General features: G+C 47.4%; 1 protein-coding gene across 2 annotated transcripts in view; it reads right to left on the minus strand.

Moving 5' to 3' along the window:
* Window positions 1-13,972, minus strand: part of SLC1A2 (solute carrier family 1 member 2) — a 216,880-nt gene that overhangs the window by 112,539 nt on the left and 90,369 nt on the right. The window contains exon 1 of one of the 2 annotated variants that reach the window (XM_068260525.1): window positions 2,984-3,115. The exons of the other annotated variant lie outside the window; for it this stretch is intronic. The gene's annotated coding sequence lies outside the window, so the exon portion shown is untranslated. Of the gene's footprint in view, window positions 1-2,983; window positions 3,116-13,972 lie in introns of those variants that run through there. 2 annotated transcript variants of the gene reach the window in all.

Below are 13,972 nucleotides of genomic sequence, written 5' to 3' on the forward strand. Positions count from 1 at the left end.
CTTCACACCTCCATCCGATGTTATTCAAGAGTCATTCCAACTTATTTATAAATGTGCGGGGGGATTCCGAAACAGTCGTTCTGTCAGTCCATGCAGTCCATGAGACTCGGGTTTCTCAACGTTATTATACCATGTACCCAGGGCCGGATTTACCATTAGGCTCTGTAGCCTCAAGATGGAAAGGTGGCTCATTCCCCTCTCCTAGTGCCTCTCTCCTTCCCCATGCAAAGTCCCGAGCAGAGTGTAAATGGGAGGTTACTCACCCAGGTCTCGACAATCCACTGACCAGATCTCCCTTCAGTCAGGGGCACCCCTAGCTACTTAATACTGAGGATAGTCCTGGCTACATAATGCTAAGGTTTCTGTATAGGAGGATCTGTACTAATAAGGTGAAAACACAAAACAGTAGTTTGTTTCCAAAATTTAGTATCACACATTATTGTATCCCAAAAAATATTTTTTCGAAAATATAAATTTTTTTTTTTGCATTTATCAGTAAAAATTCTTCATAATACAAATGTTGAAGATCATTGTATTCGAACAGATTGTAGACACTGTGTGCTTTGTTTGATGAAACAGTACAATTCAGGCAACGACACTAGTCCGTTTCGGGTTATTGACCCTTCATCAGGCCTCTACAAAGCATAACGTATATCTCTACAAAATGACATGCACAGTCTAGAGGACTATAAATATAAATATTGGGGCATCTGTTCCGACCAGACACAACCCAGCACCCAGGGTCGGACTGGGACACTGGGGGCCCACCAAAGAAATTTCAACCTGGGGCCCACACATCCCATGATTGCGGGGGAAAAAGGGCGTGACCATGCACCAGAAGGTGGGCGTGGTCATGATGTATTATGGACAGGGCCAAATGTACATGATCTTAGCAGCATTGTAATTCAGAGACACTGCTGCCCAGCAAAACTTTGCATAGAGTCCCCTCCTTCAATATAAAGTAATGTCCTACTTTGCAGAGGTTGCGACCGCAGAGGTAGCGACCGCATCGGGGCCCTTGGGCCAAAGGGCCCCCGAAGGGCCCTCCCTCAACTACAGTATTAGCTCATTGGCCCTGTGCTCATAATAATCACTTCTATAGATACTTTGAACAGTGGTAATCATTAACAAGCTATTTCCCATCCCCTTCTTGCACCTCTGACACTGTAGTTGCCATTGGCAGGTTTTGGTGCGTCGTATCAATTGTTATGTATAGAGTGCTTGGGGGGCCCATTGTAAAATTTGCATCAAGGCCTACAGCTCCTACGCCACGGCTCTTAGCATGAGTGATTACAGCACTGAGAAGAGAATTTTTGTGCTGCAGGCAGCAATTGGAGCTCTGTCAGACAAGGAGGTGGGGCCCACCAGAGACCTGGAGGCAGGGCCCACCGAGGGAAAAAACTGTACTACTGTGGCCCAGTCCGACCCTGCCAGCACCTGACTGATGGCTGGCTCAGGAGAAATCAACTGCAAATGATTTCTCCTATGCCAGCCATCAGTCAGGTCATATATATATACAGTAGATAGATAGATAGATAGATAGATAGATAGATAGATAGATAGACTGAGGTGCAGAGCAGGGACAAGGTCCTCCAGCACCCAAGGCTGAGACACCCAAGTGCGCCCCTCCATCCCTCCCACCCCAGCTGTCACACACTGATTGCTATTAGACTAAGAGGCGCCCCAGGGCCCACAACCTCCCCAACACCTTAATATCTAGTTCTCTGGCCTGCAGTCACTGCTATGTATCCCCTTTTCTTATTTCTTTCTGCTTCATACACAATTAGGAATGACAGCTGAATGAATTCTGCGCCCCCTCCTACACTGCGCCCTGAGGCTGGAGCCTCTCCAGCCTATGCCTCGGCCCGGCCCTGCTGAGGTGCGATCAGGTTGTATCAGCCGCTGAGATAAACCCGCAGCCAGTGTGGACTTGGCAGTGTTTAAAAGACGGAGCAGGGATAATTCCAGGCAGCATATCAGTTTGCGCCCATTATCGGAAACTTGTGCTCCTTTTAACTTCCTGCCAAGGCGATTTGAAAGTGGAGATCTGACTCTGCTTAAAAGCAGCTCAGGAAGACTTCTGCAAGTTTTTTTTTTTTTTTTTAAGCAAACCTGAAGGGAAAATAAACTTATGAGATAATGGCGCATAAGCAATTCACCTTTCTTCTGACTTTTCTCCTAGGTGATATTTCAATATCTTGGGATAAAATGAATTTTTCACCACCAGCAAGCAAGAAAAGACACAAAATAATCTTGATAGTGCTTTTTCACAAACATTTGGGTCCTTTTTCAATTGTAAAATGCTGAAAGGTTAGTTTAAAGGGAGTCTGAAGTCAGGTTAAAAATTTGTTTTTACCTTTTATTCTGCTGAAGGATCATGGTCCCTGCTAAACCACCACATTCCCACGGCCGGACGAGGGTTGTTTACCCCCCAAATCCCCGGGGCAAATAACGGGAAGCGCTTCCTGATGGAGGCAGAGCTTAGGGCTGTAGCTCTGCCTCTCATCGCATCAATCCCCGCTGATCGCCACCTCTCCCCGCCCCTCTGTCTTCTTTCACTGAGAGGGGCGGGGAGAGGCAGAGATCTGCGGGCAGATTGACGTGAACGGAGGCAGAGCTACAGCCCTAAGCTCTGCCTCCCTGGGCAGTGAAATCCACGACCAGGAAAGTTGTGGATTTTTGCCCTAGGATTTGGGAGGTGAAAAACCCTCGTTCTGCTGCGGGATAGTAGTGTTTTAGCAGGGACCATGATTCCAGTGAGGATGGAACAGAGAGCATGGTAAATGTTTTCTCTAATGTTCCCACTGATTTCTATGGTAAAATACACAAGGGTGCTTCGTCTCTGGTTCACTTTAAGTTAAAGGGGCACTAGAGCAAAAAACTGTAAAATTTTAAATATGTGCAAACATATACAAATAAGTACATTTTTTTCCAGAGTAAAATGAGCCATAAATTACTTTTCTCCTATAATGCTGTCACTTACAGTAGGCAGTAGATATCTGACAGAAGTTACAGGTTTTGGATTAGTCCATCTCTTCATGGGGGGATTCTCAGCAAGGCTTTTATTCTTTATAAAGATATTCCCGAAAAAGGATTTAAACAATGATGCTAGCCAGCTTCCCTGCTCCCTACACAGTTTATTGGCAGTTGGACAGAGCAACTGCCATTCACTAAGTGCTTTTATCCCTGAGAATCCCCTATAAAGAGATGGAGTAGTCCAAAACCTGTCACTTCTGTCAGATTTCTACTACCTACTGTAAAGCTACATACACATGAGGCACGGATGTCTGCAGTTGCATGGAGACAAGCAACAGTTGAAAGTCTCCAGCAACGACAGTTGTATACAAGCAACGATTGTATACACGCGGCAACAACCTGTCTGCAACATAGCGGAAACTGTTGCTCAGCAACCTCTGTCGCAGGTTCAATGAACTGTCGGACTCACAAGAGTTGCTAGAGACTAGCAAACACACGACCGCACCGACTTGATGGCCCATACTCACGAGGGACTTTTGTCGCCTCAACACGCGGTGCGCGCGTGTTGCGGCGACAGGTCGCCCGTGAGTATGGGCCGTGGCACGCGCGCGCACCCCGAACTGTCGCCCGCCGCTCATGTCGCCATGCGATTGAAAGTTTCAATCGCATGGCGACAGTCGCCGCCGCACCTCCCCCGCAACTGTCGCTAGTCCGCGTGAGTACGCGGACTAGCGACAGCAACCTCCATTGTATCAAATGGAGCTTCCGGCGGGGGGAGGAGGAACGTCGGCGACAGTTTCCGCCTCGCCGCTGGTCCCTCTTCCGCGTGTGTACGCGGAGGGACCTGGCAAAAAGCTGTCGCCGGCCTGTCGCCCACACGCTCACGTGTGCTGGCGACAGGCAACATTTGCAGCCCGTGAGTACGGGCCATGAGACTAGGGACGGTTGCTGCAACAGCTGTTGCCGGGGATTAAACAAGTCAATCGCCTGGAGACAGCTCTGATTAGCAACAGTTGCTTGCGCGCGCCTCATACACATGGAGGACCTGTTGCCGCAACATGCGCGCGCCATGTGTTTCCAGCAACAGTTGTAGCCCGTGTGTATGGGCCTTAATGGCCCATACTCACGAGGGACTTTTGTCGCCTCAACACGCGGCGCGCGCGTGTTGCGGCGACAGGTCGCCCGTGAGTATGGGCCGTCGCACGCGCGCGCGCCCCCGAACTGTCGCCCGTCGCTATGTCGCCATGCGATTGAAACTTTCAATCGCATGGCGACAGTCGCCGCTGCCCCCCCCGCCGCAACTGTCGCTAGTCCGCGTGAGTACGCGGACTAGCGACAGCAACCTCCATTGAGGTTCACAGACCTTCCGGTGAGCTTCCGGCGGGGGGAGGAGGAACGTCAGCGACAGCTTCCGCCTTGCCGCTGGTCCCTCTTCCGCATGTGTACGCGGAGGGACCTGGCGAGAAGCTGTCGCCGGCCTGTCGCCCACACGCTCACGTGTGCTGGCGACAGGCGAGTTTTGCAGCCCGTGAGTACGTTCCTTAAGTAACCACAACATAGGAAAAAAGTAATTTATGGCTCATTTTACTCTGGAAAAAATGTACTTCTTATTTGTATATGTTTGCACATATTTTAAATTGTACAGTTTTTCACTGTAGTGCCCCTTTAAAGGGAACCTAAACTGAGAGGGATATAGATGTTTCCTTTTAAACAATACTAGTTGCCTGGCAGTCCTGCTGATCTCTTTGACTGCAGTAGTGGCTGAATCATACACCTGAAACAAGCATGCAGCTAATCCAGTCTGACTTCAGTCAGAGCACCTGATCTGCATGCTTGTTGAGGGGTGTGGCTGAAAGTATTAGGGCTCGTTTCCACTATCGCGAATCTGCATGCGTCCAGCGCATGCAGATTCGCACATGTAATGCAAGTGAATGGACCTGTTTCCACTGTAGCGTTTGCGTGGTGCGTTTTTATGAGCGGTGAAAAAACGCACAAAAGAGCCAACAAATTCGCGTGCTAGTGGAATGCATGCGAATCGCCGCTAATGTATTTAATAGGGAAATCGCATGCGTTTTTTTACGCGTTATTTTACGCGATTACGCATGCGATTCCGCATAGGAACCAATGTAAATTACACAGGCAGTGACATGGTTAAAAACGCACATAGCCTAACCTATGCGAAATCGCATGCGTAATCGCGTAAAATAACGCGTAAAAAAACACACCTGCATGCGATTTCTTCTGCGGTGGAATCCAGGCGATTCCGCACCGCTACAGTGGAAATGAGCCCTCAGAGACACAGGATCAGCAGGAGAGTCCGGCAACTGGTATTATTTTAAAAGGAAAAATCCATCCTTCTCAGTTTAGGTTCCCTTTAAAGGGTAAAAATTAGTTTTTAAACTGGCTTAACGCCGGGCATACACGGCTCGTTTTATGTGCCGGATCGAGCCGCTGGCGCGATGCCGGCGCATCCTCGCTCGTCCGCGCGGATCGATTGCCGCTCGTCCCCGCCGTCCCTTCCTTATCAGCCGCTCGATTCCCTGCCATTGTCCGCCGGCGGGAATAGAGCGGGCGGAGGTCGAGCGGCTTGATCAGGCCAGCTGAATATTATCAGCTGGCCGGATCAGCTGGTCGATACACGTTACAGAAACGTACCGTGTATCCCCAGCATAAGTGTCTCTTTAAAGAGAAGATTAAAAGTATCTCCTAGTAGATAACTCAGGAGAAGATGTTAATTGCATATGGGCCAATGAATTGTATGTGTAGTTAGTACAGCTAAGAAATGGAACATACAGTGCTGCCCATAATTATTCATACCCCGGAAAAATTTTGACTTAAAGTTACTTTTATTCAACCAGCAAGTAATTTTTTGATGGTAAATGACATAGGTGTCTCCCAAAAGATAATAAGACGATGTACAAAAGGCAATATTATGGAAAAAAAAACATTTCTTAGCCTTTTACATTTGAGCGAAAAGTGTCCAGTCCAAAATAATTCATACCCTTCTCAATAATCAATAGGAAATCCTTTATTGGCTATTACAGCAATCAAACACTTCCTATAATTGCAGACCAGCTTTTTGCATGTCTCCACAGGTATTTTTGCCCATTCATCTTTAGCAATGAGCTCCAAATCCTTCTGTTTGGAGGGTCTTCTTGCCATCACCCTGATCTTAAGCTCCCTCCACATATTCCCAATTGGATTCAAGTCTGGACTCTGGCTGGGCCTCTCCAAAACGTTAATGTTGTTGTCTGCTAACCATCTCTTCACCACTTTTGCTGTGTGTTTTGGGTCATTGTCATGATGAAATGTCCACTGGTGCCCAAGGCCAAGTATTCTCTGCAGACTGCCTGATGATGTCGTTGAGAATCCTCATGTATTGCTCTTTTTTCATGGTGCAGTTTACTGTGATTAGGTTCCCTGGTCCATTGGCTGAAAAACACTTACAAAAACATTTGGTTCCGACCACCATGTTTGACAGTGGGGACGTTGTTATTTGGGTTGAAGGCTTCTCCTTTTTTGCGCCAAATGAGGGAAACATCATTGTGACCAAACAATTCAATGTTTGTTTCATCTGACCATAACACAGAGGACCAGAAGTCTTCTTCTTTGTCCAGATGAGCATTTGCAAAGGCCAAGCGAGCTTTTGTGTGTCTTTTCTGGAGAAGTGGCGTCCTCCTTGGTCTGCATCTGTGGAACCCAGCAGTGTGCAGTGTCCGTTGGATTGTCTGCCTTGAGACATTGCCACCAGAAGTGCCCAGATTCACCAGGATGGCCTTGGATTCTTTTTCACCTCTCTCACTATCGTCCTGGCCAGCACAGGTGTCACTTTTGGCTTCTGACCACGTCCTCTGAGATTTTCCACAGTGCCGAACAGCTTGTATTTTTTAAATACTTGCCGACTGCTCCACGGCAATTGGCATGAGCAGTGCGGCAGCCCCAGGACTGCTCCACGCTGTTTGGTGTGAACGGCTGTCTATGGGGCTAGCAGGAGAACGTACGCAGGCTGCGCGCGCATCTCCTGCTTGGGGGCGGAGCTGTGCTTCACATTCAGTCTCCCAGCGGTGACTGTTAGATGGCAAAACCGCCATCTAATTACTTTGTACAGCGCTGCGATGTGACATGGCTGTCCCCTCTGGAGATGCGGAAGTGATCTGCTTTCATAGGCTAAAGCCTATGACAGCCGATCATGCTGGTGGGGGGAGGGAGGGTAGCAAAAGAAGAAAAAAAATCAACATTTTATTTATAAATAATAGAAATAAATATTTATTAAATATAAAAAAATATTGGGGGAGCGATCAGACCCCACCAACAGGGAGCTCTGTTGGTGGGGAGAAAAGGGGGGGGGGGTATCACTTGTGTGCTCAGTTATATGGCCCTGCAGCTTAGCCTTAAAGCTGCAGTGGTCAATTTCAAGAAAAAGGGCCTGGTCTTTAGGGGGGGGGGGGGTTAACACTGAGGTCCTCAAGTGGTTAATAGTACCTTGCATAGTAACCACTGGAACCTGGAAACATTAAGAAATGGCCTTGTAGCCCTTTCCTGACTTGTGAGCAGCCACGATGTGCAGCTGCAGGTCCTCACTGAGCTCCTCTGTCTTAGCCATGACTGTCTACAAACCAGCTGCAGAGAGCTGTTTTTCACAGCACAGGAAGGCAGAGCCAGAGGGGGTGGGCTTGGGCTTGAAAAGACATCAGAGAAGACAGACTCAGCTATAAGGAGTCCTGAGCAAAGCCAGACTGAATGCTCAGCCGGGGATTTTATCAACAACAACAACAACAACAACAAATAACATTTGTAAAGCGCTTTTCTCCCGTGGGACTCAAAGCGCATAAGCATGGCTCAGACCATTGAGGTACAGAGGAAGAATTTTATAAATCTGGAAATGCCAGGCTAAACAGGTGGCTTTTCAGTCTGGATTTAAATAGCTCCAGGGATGGTGCTGTCTTTACTGGGTGTGGTAGGGAGTTCCAAAGAGTAGGGGCAGCATGACAGAAGGCTCTGTCTCCAGATTTTTTGAGGTGCACTCTGGGAGTGACCAAGTTTATAGAACTTGCTGATCTGAGGTTGTGAGAGGTGTGGTGCAGCTTCAGCAGGTCCTTCATGTATCCAGGGCCCAGATTGTGCAGGGATTTGAATGTCAGCAGTCCAATCTTGAAGAGTATTCTCCATTCTACTGGTAGCCAGTGCAGTGAGCGAAGGATCGGTGTAATGTGACAGTGGCGAGGCTGGTTTGTTAGCAATCTGGCAGCAGCATTCTGCACTAATTGCAGGCGACACAGGTCCTTTTTGGGGAGGCCAGCATAAAGGGCATTGCAGTAGTCCAGCCGTGATGTGATGAAGGCGTGGACTAGGGTTGGAAGATCCTCTGGGGGAATCAGATGTTTAATCTTTACAATGTTCTTCAGATGAAAGAAGGAAGATTTAACTACAGATGAAATTTGGTTTCTGAAACTCAATTCCCCATCGATTAGTGGGCAATCCCCACTGATTGGTGTTGCTTTAGGATAGAGCTGTTTTGATGGCGAGCACTGGCTTTGGACAAACAGGACCTCAGTTTTGTCAGCAATTTAGTTTCAACCAGTTATCATTCATCCATGCCTGAAGCTCAGCTAAGCAACAGTTTTTTTTTGGGGTAGGGTCTGTTCCACCAGGTTTGAAGGACAGGTATAGCTGTGTGTCATCGGCGTAGGGCTGATAACATCAGGGCTGATAACAAGCAGGCTGAGCAGTGAAGGATGAAGCAGAGAGCAGGGTAGGTGTTTTCTCTGAAGTTCCCACTGATGTATATGGTAAAATACATGAGGGTGTTTCATCTCTGGTTCACTTTGAAGACTGAGTTTAGTTTTTAACCACTTAAGCTCTTAGTCGTTTTCACTTTATGCATCCGAGCAATGTTCACCTCCCATTCATTAGCCTATAACTTTATCACTACTTATCACAATGAACTGATCTATATCTTGTTTTTTCCGCCACCAATTAGGCTTTCTTTGGGGGGTACATTTTGCTAAGAGCTACCTTACTGTAAATGCATTTTAACAGTAAGAATAAGAAAAAAAAATGAAAAAATTCATTATTTCTCGGTTTTCAGCGATTATAGTTTAAAAATAATACATGCCTCCATAATTAAAACCCACGTATTGTATTTGCCCATTTGTCCCGATTATTTCACCGTTTAAATTATCTATCACAATGTATGGCGACAATATTTTATTTGGAAATAAAAGAGCATATTTTCCATTTTGCATCCATCACTATTTACAAGCTTATAAAAGGAAAACATATAGAAATATTTCATCTTTACATAGATATTTAAAAAGTTTAGACCCTTAGGTAAATATTTGTGTTTTGTTTTGTTTTATAGTAATGTTTTTGTTTTTTTTATTAAACATTTTATGTGGGTATTTTTGGGAGGGTGGAATATAAATAGTGTTTATTTGGGGAAATATTTGTGTATTATAATGTTTTTTTACTTTTAGATGTAGTTTTACTTTTTGGCCACAAGATGGCAATCTTGAGTTTGTTTACATGATGTCACTCTAAGCGTACAATGTACGCTTAGAGGGACATAGGAGTCAGAAAAAGCGTAGCTTCCGAGAGAAGCTGTCGCTTTTTCAGCGGGGAGAGGAATCAGTGATCGGGCACCATAGCCCGATACATTGATTCCCTGGCTACCGAATCTGCGGCCGGGAGCGCATTTTTATACGTCAAGGAGGACAAAGTGGTTAAACTGCAAGTATGACAGAATGATGCAAAGTTATAAATATATATCTGAAAATAAAAATATGAAACTCTTTTCTTTGCTACTAATGTTCTATTCATTATCCGTACTACACATATAATTCATTTTTTTTTTTGGTCTGCTTTAAAGTGACCCCAAGTTCAGGCTAAAATTGGAATTGGCACTTACCTGGGGCTTCCTCCAGCCCCCGTAGCCCGCAAGGTCCCCCAGCATCTTCCTGGCCCCTCTCCCGGTCCCGCTGGCTGCTCCGTTAGACGCCAACTTCGGCCTGAAGTCGCCCATGTGTGCCCCTGCCGCGCGCGCTATGCCTCCTCACACTGAGCGGTGCGAGGCTCCTGTGCATGCGCGGCTCAGTCTTAGAAAACCGCGCATGTGCAGGACTCTCACGCTGGCCGGAGAGATGACGCATAGCGTGCGCGGTGGGGGAGCGCGCGGCGGGTGACTTCAGGCCGAAGCAGCCAGTGGGACCGGGAGAGGAGCCAGGAGGACGCCGGGGGACCTCGCCTCGTCAGGCGCAGCACCACTGCATTGTGATTGTCCTCTGATGAAGCCTTCAGTAGTTATGGGAGGGTGAAACATGTCAGGCTAGGTGGAGGGTGGTGTTGTGCATGAATATGCATTCATTTTTATGTGACTTAAAAGGGTAGATATCCTGCTAATACTGAGGCTGTACCAATCCTACTACCTTGTTCACATTACAAACTGCTAACACAATCCCAAGCGCTGAGTGATTTGGTTAGCGCTTTTATGAGCGCTTTTCCCTGCGCTTTGTGCTTAGAAAAGTGCTTTTCTAAGATCTTTTGTGGAGTGATATTTTTTTTTCACTTCCTGACATTAGACCCGGAAAAGATGTATGTATTTATTCATAAAAAGCGCTTTGAGATTTTCCTATACTTTCTAATGAATCACAAATGCTCAGAAAATGGTGCAGGAGCGATTTAGTAGAAAGCGTATCGCTTATGTGAGAACACTCACATAAGCGACCATTGCACTAACGCTTAGAGGCCTCGTTCTCATCTGAAATCGTAGCATGCATTTTGCGATTTTGTGTGGCGGTTTTTCTTTTCCCTCCCGGCGCTCCACTGCGCGCTGCGTTTTTGGTAAAAGCAATTTTCTAAGCTATTTTCCAGAGCGGTTTTCTCATTCACTCCCTGACGCAAGTCAGGAGGTGAACTCTGACCCGGAAAAAAATACATTCAATGTATTTATTCTAAAAAACTCGAATGCAATCGCAGCATAAAACGGTTTTGTTAGCATTTAGCGCTCTTCCTATACCTGCCATTAGACCAAAAGCATCCCAAAAATGCTACAGACACCGTTTTGCAGACTCAACGCGCTGATATAAACCTTCTCATAGAGATTCATTGCACAAGCTTTTTGTAGGTGATTTTGAAAATCGCCTGCGCTGGAAAATAGGGCAAAAACGCCCCTAGTGTGAACATGCCCTGAAGGTGATTTTTAAAATTGGCAGCGCTTAAAAAAAAGAATAAAATGGCTCTTAAGGTAGCCATACACTGGTTGATTTGCCATCAGATACGACCAACAGATAGATCCCTCTCTGATCGAATCTGATCAGAGAGGGATCGTATGACTGCCTTTACTGCAAACAGATTGTGAATCGATTTCAGCATGAAACTGATCACAATCTGTGGTGGTGTGCCGCTGCCGCCCCCCCCCCCCCCCCCGCCAGCTATACATTACCTGATCTGGCCAGAGTGACTCCCCCGGTCTCTGCTGTCGTCTTCTCTGCGCTGGGCTCCAGGTCCGGCAGGCTTCACTGAACTTCCAGTCCAGGGGAAGTTTAAACAGTAGAGGGCGCTCTACTGTTTAAACTTCCTGCCGGGACAGGAAGTTCAGTGAAGCTGGAGCCCGGAGCGGAGAAGAAGACAGCGGAGACCGGGGGAGTCGCGCCGGCCAGATCAGGTAATGTATTGCCGCTGTATTGCATCGGGCATTCGAACGCCGCTATCGACGCACTCCCGACCCGCCGGCGATCGAGAAAAATCTTCTGCACGGACGGATCGACGGGAACGATTGATTTCGGATGGAAATCGATCGTTCTGTCAGCGTTGTCAACAATTTCACAGCAGATTCGATCACAGTGATCGAATCTGCTATATATCGGTGGAAAAATAGTTAGGTGTATGGGCCCCTTTAGTGTGAAGAAGCCTTAATAGGGTGTTCTGGCATATTTCTACCTCTTATCTCACATGTTTAACAAACCACATAGGCAATACCTGAAGTTTTATTTATTTATTAAAAGTGAAGTTTGATATAGCTCTATAACTCTCTATAACAGGCATAGGGCTCGATTCAGTAAACCGTGCTAAGTGTTAGCACGCCTGTGAAAAGCCCTATATCACTCCTAAAGTTAGCTTAGGCATGATAAATTCACATCTAAAGACTTTAGGCGTGATAACTAGGGTGCTAACTGGGTTAGCACCCTTTACTAAATTCACATCGCGCGCACAGTCCCGCACGCAAAACTTTGCGCGCGCACCGCAAAAACTGTGCACCCGATGCGCCTATAAGGTTGCATTGGGTGCGACCTTAACGTCGCACCATGTGATGTTAAAGTCGCACCCAATGCACCTTATAGGCGCATCGGGTGCACCGTTTTCGTTGCACCTAGATGCGACATTTTGCGCACACCGCGCTGTGGGCACGCAAAGTTTTCAGTGTGGGACTTTGCGCGCGATGTGAATTTAGTAAACGGTGCTGAACCAGTTAGCACCCTAGTTATCACGCCCAAAGTCTTTAGGCGTGCTAACTAGGTTAGCACCGTTTACTGAATCAAGCCCATAGTGTTTTTTTTCTTTTTCAGGTGCAGCGTCCTCAGAAGCAACTAACCGCAATGAGCGAATAACGTTATTCTCCTGTCTTCCCCACGCTGCTGATTCTATCGGGGTAAGCACAATTGCACTATCTATGATCTTCCTGATTTGATACGTTTTCTACCTTCAGACATCGCACTTTATTGGCACAGATTTGTACACATTGTTTGAGATTCATGAATGTTTTCTAGCATCAGGTTTTGTATTGGCATTCCTTTGTATTTCAGCACATAGCACTTTATTTGCAGCCATCTATGTCTATTTCATTGGTTGTATCAGACAGGATCACCCTTTTTTATCAGTTCATTTGTTGCTCAGAGGAGGGGGGATTTAAATTATTTTTATTTTTTTATGCTAAATAAGTATTTAATAAAATTATTGATATTTCTCATTAATGGGGGATTTTTGGTGTTATATATTACATATAGACCCCTCCTACACTGCACCCTGAGGCTGGAGCCTCTCTCGCCTCTGCCTTGGCCCGGCCCTGCATATAGTCTCTTATAAGGGCACCTTGTCATGGAAAATGATCACCTGTGTGGACAAAGGACTAAGTGATGTAGTTAACTTGCATAGTATTGCTTTGTGTTATAATTGGATATTAGCCAGGTCTGGGCCGAGGCAGAGACGAGAGAGGCTCCAGCCTCAGGGCGCAGTGTAGGAGGGGACGCAGGGCGGGGCAGAGGCGAGAGAAACTCCAGCCTCAGGGCACAGTGTAGGAGGGGGCGCAGGGGAGGCAAAGGTGAGAGAGGCTCCAGTGTCAGGGTGCAGTGTAGGAGGGGGGCAGGGCGAGGCAAAGGCAAGAGAGGCTCCAGCCTCAGGGCGCAGTGTAGAAGGGGGCGTAGGGAGAGGCAGAGGTGAGAGAGGCTCCAGCCTCAGGGCGCAGTGTAGGAGGAGGTGCAGGGGAGGCAAAGGTGAGAGAGGCTCCAGCCTCAGGGCGCAGTGTAGGAGGGGGGCAGGGGAGGCAAAGGTGAGAGAGGCTCCAGCCTCAGGGCGCAGTGTAGGAGGGGCAGGGCTGAGGCAGAGACGAGAGAGGCTCCAGCCTCAGGGCGCAGTGTAGGAGGGGGCGCACAACTCACTCAGCTATCATTCCCCTATTGTGTTTGAAGCAGAGAGAAATAAGAAAAGGGGATACATGGCAGTGACTGCAAGCCAGATAACTAGAGATTAAGGTGTTGGGGGCCCTGGGGTGCCTCTTAGTCTAATAGCAATCAGTGTGTGATGGCTGGAGTGGGAGGGATGGAGGAGGGGCCTCTTAGTCTAATAGCAATCAGTGTGTGACGGCTGGGGTGGGAGGGATGGAGGAGGGGCCTCTTAGTCTAATAGCAATCAGTGTGTGATGGCTGGAGTGGAAGGGATGGAGGAGGGGCCTCTTAGTCTAATAGCAATCAGTGTGTGACAGCTGGGGTGGGAGGGATGGAGG

Source organism: Hyperolius riggenbachi, chromosome 11 (genome assembly GCF_040937935.1).
Source record: "Hyperolius riggenbachi isolate aHypRig1 chromosome 11, aHypRig1.pri, whole genome shotgun sequence".
Taxonomy (NCBI): Eukaryota; Metazoa; Chordata; class Amphibia; order Anura; family Hyperoliidae; genus Hyperolius; species Hyperolius riggenbachi.